Here is a 20,582-nt window from a genome sequence, read left to right as displayed (position 1 = left end):
GGCTTGGTTTGGCTATAGTTTGGCCTACAGTTTGGCCTGAGCCTGGCTGAGCATCACGGCCTAAAAGGCCGGCCCTACGCGAAGCGGTAACTCCAGGAGGGTGATCCTCGCTCTCATTGGCTAGTTCGATGCAGACGTCACCGCTCCGTATAACATCGCTTTCTGGGGAATTCTAGGGACGGTGCAGCGTCAGCCACGAGAGAAATCAAGAGCTCGATTATTCCCTATGAGGCGATGCCAAGTTTTCCCAGTTTACCTACAGTTCCTGCCGATCCCGCAACAAGTGAGCCTCGCGTTCCCGTCTCCCGAGTTAGCGGAGAGCGATTCCTTTTTCCTGTCGGACGCTCTCGATGGACGGCAGCGAAAGCGCCGGGGCGCGCGCTAGCACCTCTTAGACCTAGCACGAGCAAGAGGAATAGCACATACTGAGACAGCGACGGAGCAAGCAAGACAACACATGCTCTCGTGTCGACTTGCTTACACCGTCCCTGCCTCGGTGTGAGCTATTCCGCTTGCGTTATGTATGTACACGAACAAGCCCAAGCTACTCTTCTTGCGTACAAGCATTTCTACGGGACACTTAAAATGTGTGCAGCTTCATGCAATACATGAAGGAAAAAAAAAACGCAAAACACTTCTCAAACCATTCACGGAAACTACGTAGAGTCAGCACACATGACACCAATGAAAATGCCTCAACCTAGCTGTTGCCAGTACATTTGGTTCATAGGCGCTTTCTCAACATTTAGCACTTCACATTGCGTTTTCACACCTCACTTGCCTGTATTTCTTTTCCCAAGAGTCGGTTTCAGTGCTAATGAAGGCGTGCTTGAAACGGCCTGCCACGTTTTAAGTGGTAACGAATTAACGCAACTTTACTAGCTCGGAAGCTGTGGACACACGCCCACCCCGTTCATGCCTCTCACACACACCCATCACGCACCACGCGATTGTACTACGTGTTCAGCGTGTTCGGTGGTTGTACCTAAACCGTCCCTAGACACACTCTCTGCTCCTAGGTGAAGATGTACCTAGATGAGCTATCGCTTTGATCACGTGACTTTATGCCCACGTGACCTGAGGATCGTTCTCCTGCATTTAACACATGCTCTCGTGTCGACTTGCTTACACCGTCCCTGCCTCGGTGTGAGCTATTCCGCTTGCGTTATGTATGTACACGAACAAGCCCAAGCTACTCTTCTTGCGTACAAGCATTTCTACGGGACACTTAAAATGTGTGCAGCTTCATGCAATACATGAAGGAAAAAAAAAACGCAAAACACTTCTCAAACCATTCACGGAAACTACGTAGAGTCAGCACACATGACACCAATGAAAATGCCTCAACCTAGCTGTTGCCAGTACATTTGGTTCATAGGCGCTTTCTCAACATTTAGCACTTCACATTGCGTTTTCACACCTCACTTGCCTGTATTTCTTTTCCCAAGAGTCGGTTTCAGTGCTAATGAAGGCGTGCTTGAAACGGCCTGCCACGTTTTAAGTGGTAACGAATTAACGCAACTTTACTAGCTCGGAAGCTGTGGACACACGCCCACCCCGTTCATGCCTCTCACACACACCCATCACGCACCACGCGATTGTACTACGTGTTCAGCGTGTTCGGTGGTTGTACCTAAACCGTCCCTAGACACACTCTCTGCTCCTAGGTGAAGATGTACCTAGATGAGCTATCGCTTTGATCACGTGACTTTATGCCCACGTGACCTGAGGATCGTTCTCCTGCATTTACTCGTAGGGCACGAGACCTTCAACAGTAGGCGGAACCGTCAATGTTGCCAACGAGTGCCGTTCGTTCTGCGCATGCTCGTGTAATCTCGGGACGTCTGGGGACTGGGTATGTTTTCGCCTAGGTACGTCTGAGGATGACGATGTTTGGTCCGTTCGTCTCTGCCTAGTGCCTCAGACCACGCCGCCACTCGTATGGCTTCAAACGGTTTCGTGAGATGAAGTTTATAGTGTACACTTTATCGCGCTGATAATAGACGAAAGCTACGTAGAAGGATAGTAAAGTTGCTTCTCTCTTTCTCTCTCTCTCTCTCTACGTAGAAGGAACGACACGGGACAACACAAGCGCGGTTCCTTCTACGTAGCTTTCGTCTATTGTCAGCGCGATTGTCAGGCCCTTTGGCTCTTCTAGAGGTGAAGTTTGTTTGCAGGCGGTCGCTGCTTGCCATCTGCTTGCACAGCGTGAGTTAGTAGCGCGGTCGAGGTGAGTGCCGTGCTATTTCTCATTACTTTGTGTGCAGTGCTGGCATATTGTTACGTGGAAATTAACAATATGAAACTCGCAACGCGGTGTCCGACTTGGGCGCGGTGCCAATTCAGTGGAGTCAGTCAAATTTCATGGCCATGGACCACGCCGAAACATTTAGAGTAGGGAGTGGATATTCGCCCGGCATCCGGCTGAACTGCGCGAGCGGAACTTGGCCGGCAGTGTCTCCTCATTGGCCGGCGGTAGTCACGTGGTTAATGCCGGCATCCTGTGGCAAAAAGTGCTTTGCCGGCACGGGTATTTGCCGAGTGTCATTTCGCGAGCGGCCGTCAAGCGAAGAGTGCCGGCATTTAGTGAGGGAACAATTATATGCCGGTACTTTGACTTACCCACGCCGTCGCCACATCTGAAAACGCACGCCGTGACAGCAACAGTTGTCCGGTTCTGGTTTGACCGGCAGTTTGCTTTTGCGGCCGGACGCGTCAAGCGACGAGCGCCGGCACTTAGCGCACGGGTATTTGCGAGTTTCATTTCGCGAGCGGCCGTCAAGCGAAGAGTGCCGGCATAGACCCACGCCGTCGCCACGTCTGAGAACGCACGCCGTGATGGCAACAGAGTTGTCTGGTTGTGGTTTGACCGGCAGTTTGCTTTCACGAGCGGCCGGCCGTCAAGCGACGAGCGCCGGCACTTAGCGCGGAGACAATTATTTGCCGGTAGTTTTACTTATCCATGGTATAGCCTCCCCTGAAAACAGGCTGTGACTACTACGACGGCACAAGTCGTCCGGTTGTGCCCCTAGCAAAAATTCTGATAGAGGTCTGTATCAGTCTGATACAGTTTCCTATCAGTTGCCATAGTCTTGTATAAGACTGATACAAAGTCCTATCAGTTCTGATAGACATCCGTATCAGTCTGATACAGTTTCTTGTCAGTTTTACCAGTCTTGTATCACACTGATACAGGGTCTTACCAGTGCTAACAGTTTTTCAATCAGTCTGATTGGCCATTTCTATGGTGTATATTAGTCTATAGGTTTTTAGTCTTTTGTTGGTTTATGGGATCTTCATAAAATGCAGTAGTGTCATTTTAACAGTTACTCTTTTTTTTTAAACACACTGGTCACATATATATGATTGGTCATTTCTGCATGCATACTGGTGTATCAGTGTTTTCTATTGAACACTTGGCGACCATCGTATGACATATTACCATCATTCAATGAGTGCCACTGGTAGCTTTTGGATGCGTAGAATAAAGATGTATAATGCTTCATGCAGGTGTTAAGCATAATGAACACACTGAGCTTTGCAAAGCAGGTTTCAGGCTAGATGAACATCTCTCATTCTATGTACAAATGGGGTTGCAGGTGCCAGATAGCAACGCAGTTTATTGTGACATTCAGGTATCTTAGGAATTTTAAGACACTAAGTATACAAAGCTTATCACACAGCAGTACAAACACAACTTAAAACAACCATACAAACAAAACTTCTCATCACACAGCAGTACCAACACAACTTAAAACAACAATACAAACAAAACTCATCACACAGCAATACCAACATAACTTTTAAATTTTTAGCTTATAGGGCCAGTAAACATCCCAGGACACTAAACTTCATATATAGAGTACAATTGTGTCCTATTGTGAAATGAGCATGCTGATGCAATAATTTTTTGAAACTGTGCGGAGTTGAAAGCCTCAGTGTCTGGATGCTGCGGTTTCTTGCTTTCACGACCCAAGCTGGCCCTAGCTGCCTCCCCCACATAGTGCTTTGCCTTTAATGATGAGACACTACATCAGTGCCATAATCCATACTGGATGAAATCCTTTAAAGGGGGGATGAACCACTTTTCCAAGTAATAATCGAATGACCTCAGGGTCGAAGTTTATTGCCTCGCAAATCCACTGCCACAAAAATTTCAAAGCGAGCGGAATTAGAAGGGTTTGTTGTGCACTTTAAGCGCTTTCTCTTTTCTCTCGGCCATCCCGACAAGGTGCGTTGGAAGCTATAGGGAGGAATGGCACTGAGGAAATACGTTATGTCAGCACACATCATGACCTAGAGCATGTTTGATGAAGCACGACTGCTTTTTCCTGTTGCAGTTCCCATGCACGAGTTTGACTATGTAATGTTAGCAGATTATGGACAGCAGTGCCAGCATGTGGCAGCACCCTGTGGCAAGAAGCACATCTGATCGAAACGTTGCTCTTGATTTATGATGGCTATAGGCCAATATCTATCTGTTGTTTTACACCATACAGCAGGCATCCGAAAGACCGAAGAAAGTGAGCACAGGCATCTATATATATGAAAAGAGGGCACCTGAGAAATTCGCAACTTCGCATTCCGCTTTTAAACTCCCCTTGCCGTGCACAGCTGCAAGATTTGGGTGAGATGTTTATAGCAGCGTCTGTTATCCACAGGATGTGTCTTTTCACCAAGGACTGGTACAGACCTGTTTAATACTTGCATGTAATCTTGCCAAGATTTATGAACATCAAAAAACATGTACTAATAAAGGCCAAAGCATTTGACCGCAAAAAACACAAGAAACTGCCTACCATAGTAAAAGTTCAATTGCGAAGAGAACAGCGATAGAAATGGTCAAGAAAAGTAAACTTTTGATTGCCCTACCACGTTAAACTCAAATTAGACTGACTACATTTGTCACTGACACCCAGTAATCAGTCTCTTTCAAACAGTTTCTTTTTGGCTGCCTCTTCAACAATGTGCAAGGTATATGGTACCAGCAGAGACACCAATCACAAAAAATAGTCAAACTTCTCAAGCTCTTCATGACACTGTTCACATTCCCACTGGTGCATTGTTATGTTTCACCTTCACTGTGCTCATTATAGCGAGCCATGCATCACTGCTGAAAAAGGGCCTTACAAGGTTAATGTCCATGCACTCATCCAAAACACCACAGTTCAGCAAATCTGGCTTTGTTTCCACATCTTCTTCAAGAATTTTACCACTGAGGGCACTGATAACACCAAAACAGTTGCGCTCAGAATATTAGGTGGTATCGTAATCGTCGGTGATTTTTTTCCCCTTTATTTCACCATGTTTGTCACCGACGTGACGGGACTCCGTCACACTATCTTGACATGTATCGGCAAATATTTGTCTCCGCGCTAGTCGCTTGACGGCCGGCCGCTCGCGAAAGCAAACTGCCGGTCAAACCACAACCGGACGACTTGTGCCGTCGTAGTAGTCACAGCCTGTTTTCAGGGGAGGCTATACCATGGATAAGTAAAACTACCGGCAAATAATTGTCTCCGCGCTAAGTGCCGCGGCGCTCGTCGCTTGACGGCCGGCCGCTCGCGAAAGCAAACTGCCGGTCACACCACAACCGGACGACTTGTGCCGTCGTAGTAGTCACAGCTGCCTGTTTTCAGGGGAGGCTATACCCTGGATAAGTAAACCAGAGTCATGTAAAACTAACGGCAAATAATTGTCTCCGCGCTAAGTGCCGGCGCTCGTCGCTTGACGGCCGGCCGCTCGCGAAAGCAAACTGCCGGTCAAACCACAACCAGACAACTCTGTTGCCGTCACGGCATGCGTTTTCAGACGTGGCGACGGCGTGGGTCTAAATGCCGGCACTCTTCGCTTGACGGCCGCTCGCGAAATGAAACTCGCAAATACCCGTACGCTAAGTGCCGGCGCTCGTCGCTTGACGGCCGGCCGCAAAAGCAAACTGCCGGTCAAACCAGAACCGGACAACTGTTGCCGTCACGGCGTGCGTTTTCAGATATGGCGACGGCGTGGGTAAGTCAAACTACCGGCATATAATTGTTCTCTCACTAAACGCCGGCACTCTTCGCTTGACGGCCGCTCGCGAAATGACACTCGGCAAGTACCCGTGCCGGCAAAGCGCTTTTTGCCACAGGATGCCGGCATTAACCACGTGACTACCGCCGGCCAATGAGGAGACACTGCCGGCCAAGTTCCGCTCGCGCAGTTCAGCCGGATGCCGGGCGAATATCCACTCCCTTTAGAGTAGCACTTATTGTGACCGCGTTGTACGCATAAATCCGTAGTGATTTTGATGACGCTAGGCGAACGCGTCCAACTTGGAGTTGCAACTGGTACGTGCACTGCATAGAAATTTATGCAAGATGTCTGTGCTCAGTAAAGCATTGGAGGCGCATCCACCGTTCCAAGCACTTGCTAGTAAGCTTCTACGTTGCGGTGCTTAGTATGATTGTTAATGTCATTATGGTGGTGGAACATAGTTGCTACACGCTTTCAAGAGGAGTGTTTGTTGAAAAGCTTGAAGTGCCTTTTTTTTTTTTTCGAACTCGGCGGTCGCATTTTGATAGAGATGAACTGGTAGGGGCTCGTATACTTAATTTTAGGCGCACGTTAAAGAACCCCAGCTCGTCCAAATATCCGGCGCCTTTCACTACGGCGTGCTTCATAACCATATCGTGCGTTTGTTGTGTAAAACCCCAGACATTATTTTTATTATGAAGTCACTCTTGATTCACTATCACTAGCACCATTGCAAATCACGGAATTGTCAGGTGCAGCGCATTCGTCGTCCGTTTAGTAGAAATGTTGACAAATCCATTTAGTAGAAACGTTATGAACATTGTTATGAGCAGCTTACATTGAGGACGGAGAGGAAAAGCTGTTGCCTGGATCGTCATTTTTGTTTTGGCTTTCTTCACTGTCCTCGTGTAAACATTCTAAATCAACCTACTTTCTGAAGTGTTGTAGTTCGGGCGAGTTGGTTATCCATGAACTCAGCTTCTCGTGCGGTACACACGAGAAGTAGACACGACACACAAAGAAGAGACAGGTGGGCGCCTACCTGTGTCTTCTTTTGTGTGTTGTGTCTACTTCTCGTATGTACCGCGCTAATACAAGCTAACTACTTTCTGACATCTCCCTGCAACAGCTTTGGTGGTGGACCTCGGCACATCCAAAGCACATCATAAAACTTCACGGCTGACATATTATGGGCCATTTTATCATGTCAGCTAAAAGGCCCACTGGACCTTTTACAGCTCAACCACACCAGATTGTCCTGACTGAACTCTGAGATCCTGGCACTTCCTGCAGTACCGATAATATGCATGTGAAAGATTGGCTGGCTGAGTACAACTGAGCCAGCAAGACTGACAGGTGTCACCAAACTAGTATAATGGCTAACATGATGTACTGCCTGAATGGAATGGCCTGGGTGTGGTTCTAAACACATGAGGAGGAATTTGCCATTTGGGGCTGCATATAAGCTTTATATTGGTGAATGGACAACGAAATGTCCGAAGCCTAGAAAGTGAACCACATGCTGAAAGGCATCGTCTATGACTTTAATTTACTCATGCACAAGGACTGTTTGACCATTGACGACATAAAAAGAGAGTGTCGATGCTTTAAAGAAGTGAAGAGCCTCCATGTCAAACAGTTTGTCCAGATTCGTGAGACCACTGTGTCATTCGAATGAACGGTGACAAAACGTTGGCCAAGGGCATAACTGAACCATCAGTGAGTTCTTGGGCCACCTGTGTGGTTCTTGTATGAAAAAAGGGACAACACCTGGTGGTTCTAAAGTGCCAGCATTTGAATGAATGATGGACTCCCCAATTCGTGGTTTCATGTGGTCAACTTGCCTTTGCTGCCTTGACGCTGTTCTTCACCTATGTTCACAAGTCATCTAGTCCACAACATCCACTCTACAGATTTCTCACAACGCTGGTATTCAGCAGAACTGTTTAAAATGTCATTTTGGCCACAGAGAGATGGCCGTCTTGTTGTCGTATGCTGTTGGTAAGTGAGGCAAGGTTTGTGAAATTACAGTAGCTGCATCGTTTGCATATCGAATTACTATTTTAATACAAAGAAGAATGACATGCAAGTGACCACCTTATATGTGTTGTAAGGATTACACAGGGCATACGTTATTCAATGAATCAAGTTTGACTAGATTAGACACGTAATCCAGTCAGCCCAAATACATAGGGTTGTAGGCTAGTCAAGCTGTCCGGGGACAGCTTTTTTTTCTACGATCCCCCCATCTGTATATTACAAAGATGGCAAATAAATTATTATTATTATTATTATTATTATTTGTGATGGTTCGCATTTGGCTGGCAGTGTGGTGTCGATGGGTCGTTGGGTTGTGCCTCGCACTGACGGTATGAACTTGACATGGACTGACGGGAGGGTAGTAGTGGCACAAACAAGTTCCAGACAGCCAACAGAAGGCTCAGGTCTGGAGTACGTCCCAGATTTATGTGCAGCGAACTGGAGCTCGCTACATTAGTGCCAAGCAAAAGGGAGCCAGGCGAGTGGTTTAACTAGGCAGCGGATAGGCTTCAGGACCAGGACCCGACAAGCTTTTGCGACCTGCAACTGCTTCCTTCAGTTCCTTTCTCATAGCTTGCACTTTCTTTTTATCCTCTCTTCTCTTCACGTCAGTTTACTATTGGTCAAATTCATGATTTCATCATTTCCGCTGTTTTGTGATCTCCGTCAATGCATCGCACAACACCACAAACACCGCATACCACATGACAAATTCCCCCTTTTGAGAGTTTAAACAATAGACTGTCCGAAGTGTGTGGAACAAAAAACTTACGAGAAACACATGTATGCAAATTGTTGTAGGAAGATATAAAGTCTGACCATTGAAGTCTAAGCAGTCTGACAGGTATATTGTTTGTTATGGGCAGTGCCTACATCTGCAGCCTACTCATACAATCTGCACCAGTGTTTCTTGAGCCTACGATATTGTCGCAGTTTATAAAGCACAGGAGCTTTATTGCGAAAAGCAGAAGTATGGTATGTCATACTCGAAGGGAACGTCTTCTTTCTCACTCTTTCGTGCTGTGCCTCTCTAGTGGATCGGTTGTCTTCACTGACGTCGTTGCCAGCAGTGCTGGGCAGTATCGAAGATGCATGTATCTTCGATACTGCTATCTACTATCTTGGATCTATACTACTATCTTAGATACTCTTTGGGTATCTTGTATCTGTATCGTGATACGTCTCGCAAAACAAGTATCTGTATCTGTATTTCCAATACATTGAAGAATGTATCGTGTATCAAGATACTGTGATCGCACCACCACCGTGCGAAGCGATAAACGTTGGCCGATATCCGCTTCTCAAGCTGATACTGCTGCCACTAAGTCACCAGAATAATACTGCTGCCACTAAGTCACCAGAATAAAACTAAAGGCAGTGACATTATATTATCTTTCCGCAAGAGTTTTCCAGCAAGGATAGGCAATAAGCTCTGAGCGTCCCTATATATTGGTTGAGCAGAGCTATGAGGTGGCGCTCGCGTCGTCTCGACAGACAAGAGCACGAACGTCTGCGCCCAGCTGAATTTTTGTTTAATCGTTTATTTCTTTAGTTTTGTCAGTGCCATGACGCTTGGCACTTAGCCACTCTCCACTGCTGCACACTACAATGCGTGCGGGGTCTTTTGCACACAAGTTGATGCCGCTGTAAAGTCCTTATTGAAGTTCCTTTTGTGTGGTGCTTCGTTACGAAGCCTGAAGAATGCAACAATGGCGGGTTGCTTTGCCTCTTGTGGCTTTCACACATCGGCGATTTGAAGCATCTCGTGAATGTAAGTTTGCATTACATGCAATGAATTGGACTTATATGCAAATAAGATTCTAACAGCTATAGCACCAACGGTATCGCTGCTGGATTTAACAGAACAAGCATTCACCTAACAGGCGCTGTATTGGCGTACGTCTGTCTTTCTTTTATCCAAAGAGTTTTTAAAATCATAATTTAATTGTCAGCAGAAGTTCTTTCTTAGCTGTCCTTCTTTTCCATCTCGTACATTATCTATGTCTCTATATTGTTTTCTTTTCTGCCGGTCTGTTTACTGCAATATGCCTTTAACGTGCTGCCAAGGTAAGCTCTCTGCTTTATTCCTAGTTTTAACTGTCTGCATCATTTCTGCTGCTGTTCTTCTTCAAGTGGAATATAAGTTTACATACTTATATTGTACTTGAATTTACTGCTATGTAAAGGTGATATTGAGAACAAATATATAATAATCTGGGCACACCTGGAGTATACAGTAACGATAATTCTGCTTACTGCAAAGAAAATAGCAAATTGAGTTTGCATTATAATAACGTAAATTATTAGGTGCCATCTTAAATACTTTCGCAAAGATATTCGAGAAACGCTGTTATACCAAATGGTCCGTTTTTGTCATGAGCGTCCCAACGAGCCGTTTTACTCTATTTTACATAGGCACTGAATTCAATTGTAGCTATTAAGGGTTACCCGCCGCGGTGGTCCAGTGCTTATGGCGCTTGACTGCTGGCCCAAAGGTCGCGGTAGCTGGATTTCGATGGAGGGAAAATAGTAGAGGCCCTTGTGCTTATATGTAGGTTTTAGAACCCCAGGTGGTCAAAATTTCTGGAACCCTCCATACAGCGTCTTTCATAATCATATCGTGGTTTCTTGACGTAAAACGCAACGATTATTATTTGCTCTTGGGCGTGCTTCCTGTATCGTGTTTCCATTTTTATTTGCTGTGTTTGATATGGAGCCACTTTTCTATTTTACTTATATATGTTTGTTTTCGTTGTTTAGGCTTCCCAAAATTCTTTTACTGTTGCTAATCACCAGCTAATCGGATCTATAAGTGGCAATAATGTGAATAGCGGCGGTGTCCTGCAGCGCTTTGTGCAAATCTACAATACGTCTGAATAGTTTCTGGGCTGCACATGAGGCGTTTTTTTTCGAAATGGGTCAAATCCATCCAAAGAGAATTTGAGAAAACGGCAAAAATTTGCTATGCAAACTAAATACAACGCTGTCAAAGCTATTCTATGATATGTTTTACATGTCGGCTAGGGGAAGTTTCCGGCCACAATCAATTAAAGAATATGCAGCGGATTTCACCATTATTAGCATGATAACTTTGGATTTGGCTCATTTCGAATTGAGACATGGAATTCAATGCGGTATTCTTGAAAACACTTTATTGAAATTCGGGCACTGGCACATTCTTGCTTCGTCGGCGTCGACATTGCTTCTGTTCACGATGCAGTCGACGTCTCGGGACCGATCTCTTGCCGATCTCTTCACTTCCATCAGAATCCATGATAATCCAGCTCCGAAAGGGAAAAAAAAAAAAAACTTGCACACACACCCAGAAAACAGGCAGAGTAGTCAGGCTAGGCAAGAAATCACACGGAGGCTTCCACGTTCGCCGAATCACGTGATCGCCGAAGCGCTCTACTATCGGCATAATGGATTTGACTCATTTCGATCCATACAGCGCATGGATCTGGCTCAATTTCGTTTTGAAACGGGATCTGTGAGCACACATAGCTGTTGGTATTTGACTCATTTCGTTCCGATCTCTCTTTTAGAGGAAAGTTGAGAGAATGTACTTGCCAATGGAGCAATATTTGAGCTAGTTTCGGTTTCTGGATTTAGCCCATTTCGAAAAAAAACGCCACACATGTTCTTGGTGACGTACACCTGTCCGGTGATCCGTAATTGCGAAAACCGTAATATGTTTACTGGCAAGGTAGAACTGCACAGCGGTATTTGTACCATCGTGCGGAGGCTTCTTATTGAAGTTCATATGATTAGTTGACAACCCGCTTGGTGTTCAGCAAGCAGAGCAGCGACTAGCCCCTATCAATACAAAAGCTATAAGCAAGAACCGCTATTAGCGAAATGTATAAAGAGCTGTCATGTTAAGCAGCTAAAACAATGCCAATGAGTTGTTTCGGAATGAAACAGATATAATACGTTGAACAAGGAGTGCAAAACTTTTGAGATACTAACAGAGTTTTCATTCAAAGAAACACAATTGGTCGCAGTTAATAAATTTTAAAGCGAAAATTTATGTGCATAGGCGTTTAATGCTGCATTATATGGATATATTAACAAATTTGAGAATGTATCGAAGTATCTTAAGATACAATTGGAATGTATCGTATCAGATACAATCGGTGTTGCAGTATCTTGTATCTGTATCTCAAATACTTCTTGCCTCGTATCGCGACACAATTTCAAAGTATCTTTGCCCAGCCGTGGTTGCCAGCGCATAGCTATACACAAATAGGGACACTGCAATGTGTTCCACATGGAAGGTGTACTGCTCCTTTGCCCTCATTTACTTTAACGGGGACAAGTTAAAGGTCATCGAAAAAAATTGATTTTCTGAAAATAGTATTTTTGTAACATACAGGCATTGCTGCAAGTGCTTACCAAGTTTCTTACACCTTGGATTGATATGTGCCCCTACCCCCCTCCCAACAGCAATTTATGTCAAGACAAGCTATATTTCGACTGAAAGAAAGCCAAAAAATGGGACCTTTCATGCCATGCTGCTGCTGAAGATGTATGCTGCAGCAGTAGGCATGCAGATTGTTTTCCTTGTGGTTACTAAACATCTAACAAAAACATTTCCATATCTTGTCTTAGGTGTGGTCCAAAACGAGCTTTATCTGCTTTCTTGCATTTCCTAAAATGAAAGAAAGCCTTTACTGACCTTGCTTGTTTGAGGCAAAATTTCCCAAGCTCTAGGACAGCTACAGCTGTAATGTTTTCTGCTATATGAAACGAAGTGCATAAATCTTGAAGTGCTACAAGTAGATTCCTTCTTTTCTTCCTCCAAAATGTTTTCTTACCTGCTTTTGTTTTGGATCCTTAGTAACTGTGCTGTAATTGCTGCACTTCTCTTGGGGTCCTGGCCAAACATTTTCGCAGCTCATTGCAGTACTGCTTCATCACTCGCACTAGCTCGTTTGATGATTGTGCCCCAAATGAAGTCTGTACTGATGCCAGTGTTCCTAGCATAGATGTCGTTCTCGCTTAATGTCAACATGGTCACGATCATGTTCTTGCCAGCTGCCTTCTATTCGCAGCTGGGTGGAATTCTTCCATCTCAGAGAGCGAGCGCCTGTCTCATGTTTGGAGTGTAGCGAAATTTAGTCCTTATCTGTGCAGCAGACCGTTCAACATGGCCTCTCCTGGCAATAAAACAGGAATTAGGCGACTTAACATGGATCCATGATATACGAGAAGCATGAACTGTAGACAAATACACAGTGCAGAAAAACACAACATAAACATCTCTGCCTCTCTTCAAACATCCTCCTGGTCACCTTGGGCATGGGGCTTTATGACTTCATGAGTACTCATACACAATCTGCAAGTCTGGTCGCTTGCGTCGATATTCCGACTGCCTTTTCTGGTACACCGTAGACCTACCAGAAACGGCACTGAGTGATACTAGTTTATACGTGCTTGCCATATCTGAACTCGTCGACATTGCTGCTGAACAGTGCCATGATCTGACCCTATGCAAGATTATCGACCGCTTCAACTCACCAACTTGCGATTTCCCCCTAAGCTTTTCTCCTCATAAAGGGAGTAAATGTTCCACAGGCAGTTCGAGGGGACATTTCACCAGCAGTTTGTCCTTATTGGCTATATTCCTACATTATTATGGCTTTGAAAGAGCCATAAAACCCGTATGTCAGCAACAGCAACAGGTATGCCAGCCACCAACAAAATTTTTCACAGCTCCTTTGGAGCTATAACAATAACAGCATAATAATATAGCCAGTAAGGACAAACTGGTGGTAAGTTTCGAACTTGTCTTCATCACTTATAGCAACAAGCTAACAAGTTTGACGAGCATTTTAACAGAGGTACTAAATATCTTATCCAATTTGCAACTCCAGAACATCATAACATCAGGTGTACAATGTTTGAGTATTCCTGGATATTTATTGTTCCACATAATTACTTTGTAAGGAAGCAAAGATGTTGACAAGTGTCATGGTGATTGGCATCCACTTGCACAGGGGAGGTCATTCTTTCATACAGGCTCGTTGGTGTGGCATCTCTGAATAATACTGTGGTGTATATAAGATGGGGCACAACCAAGGTGCACACAAGACTGCCTTTTGCTGCTGTCTGCATATTCCTATATGCCTCGCAGTATTATCGAAAGGAGACCATCGTTTCTGCACATTCATGACGAGAAAGCAGTGTTAGAGCAAAAATTTGAGGCGTGATGTCCTTTTGTTTTTTGTTTATAAATGTTCATTTCTATTTTTCTGTTTTGATTGTTTAGGATTGTTTTCTTTAAACAGCATAGCAGCTTTTCTGGAGGTTCCGCGGTCTCCTTAAAGGGGCCCTGCAACACTTCTTAAAGTAATTGTTGAATGACTTCCTTAATGGAGGTAATGTCTCATGAATCAGCTTCCACAAAATTTTAGAATCTATCATGTACGAGTGCAGTTACAGGGATTTGTCACGTGCTTTCTTTCTCCTTTTGTACCAGCAAGTGTGCTGAAAGCTTTGCAAAGGGGGATGATAAGGGGGCAAGAAGCTACGTCAGTTTTTCAGTGTGCGTGACCTTGAGTATTTTTCTTTCTTTGAACACTTGCCTTACTTTCATTATAATCACGAGCGTGCAGCGTGACCACGTTGCGGCGGCCACGATAACTATGCAGCTCACAATGCTTAAATCAGCCAATGGCCGTGGACTTTATGTTTATGACATGATCATCTTGGATTATGGCATCATTTGTCGAGGGAAGAGTAAGCGATTTCTAGCTGCCCTTGAAAATTAATTGTAAACTCCGGGCCGCATGCTGTGCTATATTGTTTGGCTCACATGTTCTTGGGTGCCTCGAATATCGATCGGCAGCATTTTCTAACCGTGCTCAAAAGTGTTGCAGGGCCCCTTTACAACTGTTTACTTGATTGGCTAACCACATTCAGGCAAACACTTAAAAATACCTTAAGTGTTTTTGCCAGGAGAGTGAATTTGCATACTCATGATGTAAGCTTTTGCAGTTTACAGACTTGATGACTTTATTAACTTGCAATATTCCAGTGTCTTCAAAGGAGCGTGAAATTTCATCAGAGGCATTTCTGTGCAATATCCCTGTATCTGGAACAATCAACGCGCGGTGTCCGGAGGAATGATTTGCACCTGTTATGCATGTTTAGGAAAATATGTTGCCGACATCTATAGAGGCCAAGGCAGCTACTGTCTGAAAGGGAAAAAAAAAAACAGGATGTCAGTACTATGGTAAGCAAAAAAATAACATATACAATAGCCTTAATGAATTATTCAAAACTGTTAATAATTAACAAGGAAGCACACAGAAAACAGGACCAACTGTAACTTAATTCTAAGTGTAAAATAACAAGCATCTGGAGCTGCTGAAACATCACTTTGGAGCAGCATAACAACCTTCTGAAGCAGTTACTCAGCACACATTTTGTAATGGAAGTATTTGTCTCTAAGCTGCAGCAGTTGTACCGCATGTTTAACAAAATCGATTTATGCACAAATACATGCACATTTGCTTAGAACACCCCCTTACCTCTTTCCTAGTGCATGGTAGCAAACCGGATATTTATCTTCTGGTTAACCTTCCTGCGTTTACTTAGCCTTTAGCTCCCTATAGAATAATAGCCCAGAAGATGAAATGAAGTTGCTGCTCTTTGTTTTTCTATGGAAAGTGCCGAGTTTCTTTACGGCACTTTAGTTACAGTACAGTAAACACAAGCTGTGTAAATCTTCCATGCATTGTGTTTACAATCCAGAATCTAGGCTTTCACTGCATGGTTAAGTGCCTGCTGTTGTGCTTAATAAAGAGGCTGTTGTGGTTCATGCGTGATTAATAAAATACAGGGTGTAATAATTGGTCCCTTGTGTACGAAATCAAGTGCTCCATGAAATTTGCAGTAATGGGAGGCTTTGTGTTTAACTTCGACAAGTTCTCAAACACGACCTGTTGCTGCGGTCAAGAAATAGAACTGAGGTACTTGGCTGCTGGTACACCATGCTTTCTTTGCCAAATCCCACAGTCCACTGCAGTGCATGGAATAGTTGACAAAGTCTCGTAATCGTACAGTGAGACATGACTTAAGGGGGGACGTGGCAATGAAAACTATCTTGGTTATTTATGGAGATAAAGTGATGAAATTTGGCATGCAGATGTGATATGTTGTGCTGATATCATAACTGAAGTCGGTTTTGAGCTATCTGTTGTAGTTGTTGAGTTACAACACTTGATACTCTCTCATTGTCATCCCAAAATTAATTAATGAATTAGACATAAGTTCGTCACAATTTTTGCATAAGCATATTCACAAGGGCCCGTTCTGTGCTGTAAAGCTATTGGTTTATTTTTTAGTACTCAAATAAGCACACAAAAAATTTTTGACATTTCTTGTACTCATTGTCTTACTAACAACTTTTACAAAAAGCCAATTATAAAAATCTGTATGGCGTGCAGACAAATATGGGCAGCTTTACGGGAGCTAGATTTGCAGTATTCCAATGTGTCTTGTAAACACCAGAAAGCAGAATATGAAAGTCACCTATGCCCTCAGAAGTGCGTACAAGTTCAGAACTTAGTGTAAATGGAGGAGCTAGAGCAGATTTCATGTACCTTGTTTCAATCACCCACACCATGATTAGTCCTCTGCTCCAAAATAAAAGTTTGCACCCTGAAAAAAAAAATCACCTGCACCAAATTGTTCCATTCACAAAACCAAGGTCTTGTTCCAAAAGCTTGTCACGCTCTCTCACCTATCATGAGCAAAACAACAAACAAAATCCACTTTGTATTCATGTTCAAGGGCATTTGCAGGGTGCATTCTTTTCATGTGATTGCGCTAGTGTTTTAAATATTTATTGCATTTTGTGTATGTTTGGATGTCTAGTTCGAATGTTTTTATGTCTAATTATAAAGATTGATATGCAGTTTGTGTCATTGCGTTGTAGCTTATTTGTAGTTGTGCAATAAATTTTAAAGCTTTGCAATGCTTCTATGCAGTGCTTACACATCCTCAAACTTTGCTTAAAGGAAAGCTGAAGCACTTGGAAAAAAAATTACTTTGGGGTGTACAATCACAGTTTGGTCCCTGCTGAATTGGGAAACCGATGTAAGAGTTCTCAAAAGTGAATACGAAAAGCATTTTTTTGGCAAAAAAAATAGCGGCTGCAGCCGCACTGCTTCTCGTGACGCTGAGTGAACACGGTGATGTCGTGTCATCTGCAACAGCAGCACTGTTGATGCGTGGTCTGCACTATTTTACCTGCGGCAATGATGCGCAGTCACGGATGCCACAATGAAGATACAAGAGACGCTTGTTCACGTTGCACCTCTTTTACAGATGATATTTATAGATGTCTCCTTGTGCCTATTTCTGCTGCATAATCCTGTAGCATTCACATTTGCAGCATTAATCACATACTCACACACTCCACTCGTCACAAGCACATAAGTTCACTTTCAAATAAATGAATTGCAATGCTTTATTTCTTGGTACCTACCGAAGATGCCTTTCAGGTGCAGCAGAAGTCTAAGCAATTTAAATAGCTCAAGAGTGGACATAAATATGAACACCTAAAAAGACAAAGCCTGGGCCTAATGGAAAAATAAGCTGGCTCATGCATGTGCTTCCACTTTAAGTGGCATGCTAAGTAGAGTTTTGTTCACACAAAAGAATAAGTAAGTTCTACAGGGCTGAAAAGAAACGTATTGAGCAACTTATGAGGACAAGTAGCAAACAGTAAATTGAGAAGAACAAGGGCACGTGACTGCCCCATGTTATAGTGCCTGTTTTTGTCCTTTATCATTTATGTGATGCTTCAGCCATACTGCTGATCATCTAGCGTACCTAAGAATTCATCTAAAAGCAAAAATAGCCCATTTACATTCAAGAATAGTCACTAAATAGGACAGCCAGCACAATCGAGTTATGCAAGTTAGCTATGTCGTAGTTAAATAGAGGTAATTTACTGTTTGTGTCATTAGACTCATTACCTAAACTACAGAATGACAGAAGTAATGAACTTCATCAAAAGAAAGCACAACACTTGCCAGACATTGTGTGAGCGGCATGAATATCTGCGATTCTGAAGATTTATGGAATAAATGCGGCAATAGAAGGGAATAACTTGGATGTGCCATAAACAGTACTTTAACCAATCAGTGACAATGCGAGTAGCCAAAGCACTATATCACGCTGTTGTCATCATATCGTTGCACTTGCCACTACACAGAATACAACGCCTGATTTTAAACAAACAATTCGCGTACTGCTGGTCTACAAGAAGTTTGTGACGTTTGAACAAGAACGAAAATGCCGCAAAATAAAAATGGACAGACAACGCCAGCGCTCCAGGTGCCGGTCAAAAACCACGTCTGCACGGTAACGTAACCATCGTGACGAAAGGCGTCCTTGATAAAAAAAATAGCATGCGTACATTATCGTAAAGCAAACGGAAGAAAACTGGTAACCGTGCACGAGGGCTCCGAAAAGTGGACGTTATTTAGGCAGGACGGGCGCTCAGTTTCAACTTTTTATTATTCATATTTTGCAGAGAGGAAGCATGTGCCGTAATCATTTGTACTGTTCGACAATGATTGCACACGTGAAATCGCACATGCAAGGGAATAAACAGTGCAATGTGAGCACCTGTGTAGTCTATATCCTCTCCTCTCGGAAATCGCATTTTCTTCGGCTAAATATTTTTACTGAGCAAGCACAAATAACTTTAGCAAGTTCTACTTGCCGACGATTGCACTGGCGGTGCGGTAATACGCAGAAGGTTCACAATCTTAAGGATTACGACTCACCTTTGCCGTGATACAGTAGCCGTGACAACACCCGACTTCTGCGAGTTTAACCGGTTAAACTTCAATGTGAACGCTTACAAGCAAGGAATGCTCACGTGCAATGACGAACATGCAGAAAGAGAAGATTTTTCTTCTACAAAAATAGGAGAAAAACAAATATTTCTGCATACGAATCTAAGAAATTTAGCAATTTAAAAAAAAAGTGAGAGAAAACAACTCAGTTACCACGACAAAACCATAATGCAAAATGTTTCGGTTTCAGTTCCTTGCTGCGCGAAGCGCCATCTGCTTCCTGTAGAAACATGCGGTGGCGGCTTCCGTTTCTAATTTCGAATTCAAGTTTTCTTCTCAAGCTCGAAGGCCCATGGAAAACACAACACAGTGCTGTGAAATACATATGTGTGTGGGTGTGTGTACGCTACAAGCATTACGGGCACCTCAAGAATGATCGTGGATATTACTGCAAATCTGAAAGGTAAGCAAGATATTTATGACGTGATCCAACTTTCTTGTTATCCTTGCTTTAACACCATGCTTTATCGGTTTACGGCAGCATACAATGCCCACTGTTATTTCTTGTGGGCATGATAAAAGTTTAAATGAGCCCACGTACTTGCAAAAATCAGCGCAAACACGACGGAGGCACAAGACGAGAAGGGGACAGTACGAGCGCTGACGTTTCTACTACCGCGACCGCCAACCCGCAACCTGCATTTGTTGATATGCATAACTTTGTCCTCCATGTCATATGCACTTCTAGCGTGTACCTTGCCATCGGAGCATCTCGAGTCCATACGGTTCGCTGCCTGTTGTGATACTGTATGAATGTTTTTTTTTTTTTTTTTCAAATAACGTGGAGTGAAGAAATCCAGTACTGCTGTAGCACTTAAGCGCGCGTACCGCTACTTTTAAACGAAAGCAGCGGTACTCACGAATTGCGATTCTGCTTCTTACATTTCAGGCATTGACTTCTTGTTAAATCAGTAGACGGCAGGAGGTTCGTGCAAAGTACCTCTACAACTACTACTTTTGAATGATAGTACATGCAGACAAAAATGGATGCACATTTTTTAGGAGCAGTAGAACTTGCTAACCCCTCTGGTTTCAAAGGCGAAGGCATGGCTGGCCTTTCAGGCAAACGTTACCATACAATTGCTTACTTTTTTTAACGGCACCCTGTCATTTCCCACATGATAGGGTGGGAAATGACAGGTATGATGCCTGTCCTACATGCAACGATTTAATCAAACTTGGTATTGTACCTATAAGTTTTTTCTCAAGGGAAAAAAAGCAGCCCGCAGCCATACTATCATCATATTGTTGGTCTTATCTACACCAACATCATCTGTAACTGTCAGACTACCAGTAAAGGAATAAAATCCAGTGGCTTGAAAAGTGTTAGGGCTTCACTGCAATTGAAACATCACACCATGCCATGTACAGGATGCCCACGATTGATGTTTTGTTATTTTGTTTATGCATGAAGCCATTTGGTTCTGTTTATATGCTTTGTTGTTCAGATAGGCATTCAGATGGACTGTTGCTTAGATCTCCGAACAATTCCAGAATTTATTTAGTCGCTCTGGTTGCCTGGCAGAACTTGCAATGAGTATTTGCAAACACTTGACTCCTTCTGAACCATGCCTTTATATTTCCAGTCAGCTCTTTCACTGTTTCGTTTGTTGTAGATAGATCCTTCGAAATTTTGAATGTGAAAACAAT

The 20,582-nt window shown here is 43.6% G+C and overlaps 1 long non-coding RNA gene across 1 annotated transcript; it reads left to right on the top strand.

Moving 5' to 3' along the window:
• Positions 1-1,930: 1,930 nt before the first annotated feature.
• Positions 1,931-16,735, top strand: LOC125756857 (uncharacterized). Its single transcript, XR_007414810.1, has 2 exons — positions 1,931-2,230; positions 15,095-16,735. It is a non-coding gene; the product is annotated as an uncharacterized LOC125756857 (long non-coding RNA).
• Positions 16,736-20,582: the final 3,847 nt, after the last annotated feature.

The sequence above is a fragment of the Rhipicephalus sanguineus genome, unplaced genomic scaffold (assembly GCF_013339695.2).
Source record: "Rhipicephalus sanguineus isolate Rsan-2018 unplaced genomic scaffold, BIME_Rsan_1.4 Seq983, whole genome shotgun sequence".
NCBI lineage: Eukaryota > Metazoa > Arthropoda > Arachnida > Ixodida > Ixodidae > Rhipicephalus > Rhipicephalus sanguineus.
The sequence above is the reverse complement of the archived record's forward strand: the minus strand, read 5'-3'. Positions and strand labels throughout refer to the sequence as shown.